The following is a 7475-nucleotide window of genomic DNA, read 5'->3' as shown; positions in this document are numbered from 1 at the left end:
CTCCACCCAGTTCCCACCCCACCCTCTGCCCTCACTCCCCACCCACTGTCTTCATCCATAGGTGCACGATTTTTGTCCAGTTTCTTCCCGCATCTCCCATTCCCCTTTCCCCCCCAAGAATAGTCAGTCCATTCCCTTTCTATGTCCCTGATTCATTATAATCACCAGTTCATTCTGTACATCAGGTTATTTATTCACTTGATTCTTAGATTCACTTGTTGATAGATGCATGTTTGTTGTTCATAATTTGTATCTTTACCTTTTTCTTCTTCCTCTTCTTAAAGAATACCTTTCAGCATTTCATATAATGCTGGTTTGGTGGTGATGAACTCCTTTAGCTTTTCCTTATCTGTGAAGCTCTTTATCTGACCTTCAATTCTGAATGATAGCTTTGCTGGATAAAGTATTCTTGGTTGTAGGTTCTTGGTATTCATCACTTTGAATATTTCTTGCCATTCCCTTCTGGCCTGCCAAGTTTCTGTTGAGAAATCAGCTGACAGTCGTATGGGTACTCCCTTGTAGGTAACTGACTTTTTTTCTCTTGCTGCTTTTAAGATTCTCTCTTTGTCTTTTGCTCTTGGCATTTTAATTATGATGTGTCTTGGTGTGGTCCTCTTTGGATTCCTTTTGTTTGGGGTTCTCTGTGCTTCCTGGACTTGTAAGTCTATTTCTTTCACCAGTTAGGGGAAGTTTTCTGTCATTATTTCTTCAAATAGGTTTTCAATATCTTGCTCTCTCTTTTGGCACCCCCATAATTCAGATGTTGTAGTTGTGCCTTGATTGCTTTTGGTGTCTCTGGGAAGAATTGACCTCTAGGCCAATTGGCTGTGGGGACCAGCTGCAACTACAGTGGAAAAGCTGCTGTGCAGGAGACACCCTTATGGAGTAGGATTTGCTTCAGTGGGGCTTTGGTGCTCACTGAGTCTGCTCTTGGAGTGTGTTGCTTATGGATGTGTAGAGTTGTAATCTGGTATGGTGTGACACTGACCACTGGGTACACTGGCTCTTGGGTCTCCATGGCGGTGCAAAGTCAGCCACTGCCTGAGGCTACCCAGCAGGACCTACAGAGAGATCTGCAGATTTCTCCTCTTTGTATTGGGTTTAGAAGTGCCTACGTGATGCCCAGTTGTGAAGCAAGGCTGGCTGGTGCTAGTGCCAGGTCTTGGGCCTTTTATTGATAGGTTGGGGTTCCCTGACCCAGCTGCAGCTTGTTTGACAGGTTTTCAGCCTGAGAAAGGACAGGCCATTCATATGCAAAAGCCGCTGTGCACAGCTTGGGTGGGGTTGTAAATTGGGTGTCCTGTGGTCTCAGGGATTCACCAGGCCTGAGCAAACAGAAATGGCTGCCAGTCAGCCCTGCAACCGAGGAGGTCCCAGCATGGGAACAATGATCCCTGGGAGCACCTCCATTTGGAAGAAAGCCGCCCCCGAGTTCCTGCCCTGATGCCAGACAGTCCAGTTTCTCCTCGTATGTGTCTGGGTCTTTTAGAGCCTCGCCAGGCACTGGAGCTCAGAGAAAGTGGGAGCTTGTAAGTTCAATTCATGCTGCCAGCCTTATAAGAGGAGCAGCTGGGTCTTCAGCAGCCTGAGTGTCCCCTCAGCCTCAAACCGCACTGGTTTTTATAGCCCATAGTTCTTACTGCCCAGAAGGACTTCTTTTCCCATCTCTGCGACCCTGGGCTGGGGGTCTGGTGTGAGGCTGGGACCCCTTGCTCCTCCAGGCGGCCTCCGCAGAGGCGATCTCCCTCTTGATTAAAAAAGTGGCCCAGGTGGGTGCTGGACTAGCCCATTCGATGCCTCCGCACCTCCTACCAGTCTCAGTGTGCTTTTTTCTTTACTTCTCTAGTTGTAAGACTTCCATTCAGCCAGCTTTCTGGTGGTTCTGTATTTTAGTTGTAATTTTGATGTGGTTGTGAGAGTCTGTGATTACAGGCATTTGCCTACACTGCCATCTTGGTTCTCCCCTAGCAGACTAATTTTTAAGTTGATAATTTTGTGTGGCCTGTGAATGATATTATAAATATCAAAATGGCCCTTGGCAGAAAAAAGGTTCCCCATTCCTGTTTTAAAGGAATGAGAATATATTTAAAGTTACTTTGAGGATTTAGAGGCATACTATAAACACAAAGATATTAACACTAGGAGTTAAAGTACACAGGCAGGGTCTTGTTGATTTCAGAGACACAAGGTGAAACTTGGCTACCATGACTGAGAAAAGTGAAGATACTTGAGAGTGATGACTTTGACTCTGGTTATATTGCTATACTTGTCCTTCTCCATAGAAGGAATAGTTGCAGCAAATAGTATACTTCTTTGCTATATCCCATAAATTTTGATATGTGGTGTTTTCCTTTTTATTCAGTTCAAAATACTTTCTAATTTCCCCTATTATTTTTTCTTAGATCAGTGGGTTGTTTATAAGTGTTATTTTATTTCTTTTTAAAAATTTTAAATATATTTTTATTGATTTCAGAGAGGGAGGGAGGGAGAGAGAGAAAAATCAATGATGAGAGAGAATCATTGATGAGCTGCCTCCTGCATGCCCCACACTGGGGATCGAGCTTGCAACTTGGGCATGTGCCCTGACTGGGAATTGAACTGTGACCTCCTGGTTCATAGGTCAGCTCTCAACCACTGAACCACACTGATTATTTTATTTTTTAATATTTAGGGATTTTTTTCAGATATCTTTCTGTTACTGAATTCCTAATTCTTTTGTTGGCTGGAAAATTCTAGAAATGAAATTAGGTAAAGTTGGTTGAGGTCTTTTACATCCTTACTGATTTTTGTCTACTTGTTCTATCATTTTTTCTTTTGTTATATGGCTTCTCCCATATATTTTATATTTTTAAAATTTATCTTGTTGAATGTATTGCAGATGTTTCCTTTTCCCCCCACATTGACCCCTTCATGCCGACCCCCTGCCTTTACCCTCCCCTCTCCCCAGACCTTCACCACACTGAGAGAGATTTAAAAAATGAATAATTCTTGAAATTTTATTAGATTTTCTTTCTTGTATTTTGAAACTAAGTGAATATTACATAAATAAATGTTTAGGATCATTATGTCCTCCCAATGACTTGACCGCTTTATCATTATACAAGAATCCTTTTATCCCTAGTAATATTCTTTGCTCTGTAATCTACTTTGTCTGATAGCCACTGACACTCTTTTTATTAGTGATACCGTGGTATATAGTTTATATGTTTTCACCTTTAAAATATTGTTTCTTCATCTTTCAAGTGGATTGTTTTTTTGTAGATTGAATACAGTTGAGTCTTACATTTTATTCTGGTATCACAATCTCTTTTAATTTGGGTGTTTAGACCATTTATATTTAATGTGAATATTGATGTGGTTGAATCTTCTTTTTATTTTCTTGTATTATCTCTTCATTATTTCTTTTTCTTGCTTTGTTTTTAATTTATTAATAATTTTTATGATTTTATTTTAAATCTTTTGTTGGCTTATTTCTTTCAATTTTTTTGTTTTACTACATTTCATGCTAGATTTACAATTTGTAGAAAACTATACAACTTATAATTGTCTTACTTCAAGTAATATTGTCCCACTTTACGTATGCTATAAGAAGGAATCTTATACTAGTATACTTTCATTTCTCTTCCCTAGCCTTTATGCTATTGTTGTTCAGATATATTACTTCTACATATGTTATAAACCTAAAAATAATAATTTTTGTTTTGAATAGTCAATAATATATACATATTTTTAATATATTTTTATTCATTTCATAGAGGAAGGGAAAGGGAGAGATAGAAACATCAATGATGAGAGAGAATCATTGATCGGCTGCCTCCTGCATGCCCCCTACTGGGGATCGAGCCTGCAACCCGGGCATGTGCCCTTGACTGGAATGGAACCTGGGACCCTTCAGTCCGTAGGCTGATGCTCTATCTACTGAGCCAAACCAGCTAGAGCAGTCAATAGTATTTTAAAGAGATTTAAAAAGAAAGAAACAGTATTTTATATTTACCCATATATATAACATTTCCAGTGTAATTATTCCTTTGGGTAGATTCGGATTTCTGCTTGGTAACATTACTTTCTGCCTGAAGGATCTCTTTAACACTTCTTGTAAGATATGTATACTGATGAGCTGGTAAGATTTTCTTCAGCTTTTGTATTTCTGAAAAAAAATCTTTATTTTGCTAGGTATAAAATTTTAGATTAATTTTTTTGTTGAATAATTTAAAGATATAGATAGATCCATGTCTTTTGTTTGCATTACTTTAAAAAACAAGTCTGTTGTAACTCATATATGTTCTTCTGAATATGATGTGTAATTTTCCTCTGACTGCTTTTATGATTTTCTCTTTATAGGTTGTAAGCTATTTGATTATTTTGTAGTTTTCTTAATGTTTCTTGAGCTTGGGTTTTTTTGAAATTCTTGTATGTATGGGTTTAATTTTTGTCATGTCTGGAAATATTTCAACTATTATTTCTTCAAAAAAATTTTTTTTCCCGAAATTTTTTTGTTCACTGCAATTTTTTTGTGTGGAATCCAATTATACATATGTTATGTAGCTCAAAGTTGTCTTACAGTTCATGATTTGGTCCACATTTTTTCAGTGTTTTAATTTTTATTGTTTCTATCGATCAATCTTTAAGTTCATTTGTCTTTTGTTTGGCATGTCTAATCTGGTTTTAATTCACCTCAATACATTTTTCATCTCAGACATTGTTATTTTTAATCTCTAGAAGTTAAATTTGAGACTTTATGATAGATTCAAGTCTATACTTAATATAGTCTGTAACAAATAGAATGCAACTATAATAACTGTTTTAATATCCCTGTCTACTTACTTATTCTATTATCAGTTTCAATTGATTGATTTTTTCTCCTCATTATGGGTTCCATTTTTCTGCTTCTTTGAATGGCTGGTAGTTTTTATTTTTGGCATCAACAAAAATTGTGAATTTTACCTTCCTGAGTGCTGAATATTTCTGTATTTTTATAAATATTTTTGTAGTTTTTTTCTTGGTATACAGTTAAGATACTTGGAAATAATTTTTATTTTATTTTATGTTTTCTATCACCATTTATCCCCTCTATGCCTTCTTCCACCTCCACTCTCCACCCCCACAATCACCACACTGTTGTCCATGTCCATGAGTTCTATCTTTATTAATCAATTTCTCCATACCCTCTCTCCCTAACCCCCCAAATGTGATCCTTTTAATGTTTGCTTTTAAGCTCTGTCAATTGAAACTAGTACAGCCTTTATTGTAAGGTTAATTTTCTCCACTACTAAGGCAATACTGTTTTGAGTACTCACCAATGCTTCTTGTGTTTTAAAGTTTTATATTTTTAATGATGGGAAAATAAACTATTCCTGGGTTTATGTGAGCTCTGGGATTATTCTTTCTGATCCTTTTGGATATCTTGCTCTAACTTTTTTTAGTTTTCTTATATGTGTACCCATGAGCTAGCTGATCAGTAATTGCTTAAATTCTTATAATGGACTCTGCAGATCTCTGGAAGTCTAACTCTCCTCTGTTAGTCTGCCCTATGCACTATAGCCACCTTGGTCTCCCTAGAATCCCCAGTTCTATCTTCTTAACTCACTGAGACCATAAAGCTCTGCCTCTGTGCACTGCAGTCAGTAATATCTTCCTTCCTTCCTTCCTTCCTTCCTTCCTTCCTTCCTTCCTTCCTTCCTTCCTTCCCTCCTTCCTTTCTTTCTCCTCACTCAATATTTTTCCCCTTCCTTCCTTCCTTCCTTCCTTCCTTCCTTCCCTCCTTCCTTTCTTTCTCCTCACTCAAGGATATTTTTCCACTGATTTTTAGAAAGAGTGGAAAGGAGGGGAAGAGACAGAGAGAAACACTGAAGTGAGAGAGACACATCCATTGGTTGCCTCCCGCAAGAGGGACCGAGGAACAAACCTGCAACCAGTACATGCCCTTGACCAGAATTGAACCCAGGATCTTTCAGTCCGCAGGCTGATGCTCTATCCACTGAGCCAAACCAGCTAGGGCAGTAATTTCTTTCTTTATGCAGTAAGCTGTAAGGATAAACTTACTTGTTTTTCCTTTCTCAGAAATCACTGTCCTTAATTGCCTGCTGGTCAGTGTCTGAGAATTGTTGTTTTCATATATTTTGCTCATTTTTTTAGTTGTTTAAGCCTGAAGGGTAAATTTGCTCATTGTTTGTTCATCTTGGTCAGAAGCAGAAGTCTCCACATATATGAAGAAATTATATAATGCATTTTATTGAGTGCTTCACACATAGAAAAATTTCAATAACAGATGGTTACTATTGTTATTTCTCTGCTGTGTCCTGTTAATGAAACTTTATTTTATATACAACCTTCAATAGGAAGCCTTTCTGGACCATTATCTCCACAGATGGCTTATTAATTTTTATTCTTTGTATCCACATCACTTTTACATACTTTTATTATGGCAAAAATCTATGTTACAAATTTTGGTTTACTTATCTTTTTGTGGTGGGTTGTAAGCTCTTAGACAAATAAGTTCTATCTTGTTTTCTGTTCTTAGTTTCTAGTAAATAATAAGTGCTTAGATATTCGTTGCAAAAAAATGAACAATCAAGAGTGTCTTACACCTTTTATGAAATATTCAGGAGTAGAATTTTTGATTGAAAGGAAAGAGAGGTGGTTTAGGAGTATAAGAACATTTGAGCAGATTAAAAGCAGGAAAATATATACTATTTTGGGGATCCAGAGAATAGCATGAGAACAACCTCATTTGTTTGAGGTTGGTAATATAAAGTAATAATGATAATAATAATAACAATAATAACAGTTCATCTGAAAGTGAGAGAGAATAGAGGAGTGTAGAATGGGAGAAACATACTATAGTGTGTCAATGAAACCATTTTCTGATTATATTGCTGTAATATAGATGATAATATTGGTAACTTTATGTAAACGTATATTGTATGAATCCTTGTAACTTGAAGTGTTGTAATAAAGGCTTTTAAACAAAGTGCTGAGAGAATACAACATGCTTTTTGGGGTAGATAAAACTTGGAAGGAAGTGGTAGGGATGGATTATCTGAGAACCAGAAAGGAATTCTAGCTAGTAGAGATTAACATAAATACAAAAATAGTATAGGCTGTAAATAAGCATAATGTAGCAGAAAGAACAAATAAACCTTGGAGTTGCGTTCTAGGGCTTTACTCTCATCCCCATCATTGGTGTGACTCTGGACAAATTACTTAGCTTAAGACTCAGTGTCCTCATCTATGAAATGAGTGTGGTTGTTGGGAAGATTATCTGATAAATAGAGAACATTTATTTTATATCTGGCAGATAGTGGGTCCAATAACTATTAGTTTCTTCTTTTTAGACATTCTATATCTTCTGATGAGGAAAGGAAAATGCTTCAAGAAGGACTTTGTGACCTCTCATCACTTTGTATAAGAGCCCAGGTATAATATATATATATATATGTATATATATAATTTATGAGTATAACTAATGTTCCCAC

General features: G+C 36.8%; 1 long non-coding RNA gene across 12 annotated transcripts in view; it reads left to right on the top strand.

Moving 5' to 3' along the window:
- Window positions 1–7475, top strand: part of LOC106724271 — an 83925-nt gene that overhangs the window by 52655 nt on the left and 23795 nt on the right. For all 12 annotated transcript variants that reach the window (XR_001360014.1, XR_001360015.1, XR_001360013.1 and 9 more), the window contains exon 4: window positions 7335–7416. This is a non-coding gene — a long non-coding RNA (uncharacterized LOC106724271). The remainder of the gene's footprint in view (window positions 1–7334; window positions 7417–7475) is intronic.

The sequence above is a fragment of the Myotis brandtii genome, unplaced genomic scaffold, assembly GCF_000412655.1.
Source record: "Myotis brandtii unplaced genomic scaffold, ASM41265v1 scaffold782, whole genome shotgun sequence".
NCBI lineage: Eukaryota > Metazoa > Chordata > Mammalia > Chiroptera > Vespertilionidae > Myotis > Myotis brandtii.
This window is presented reverse-complemented; position numbering and strand designations above follow the sequence as displayed.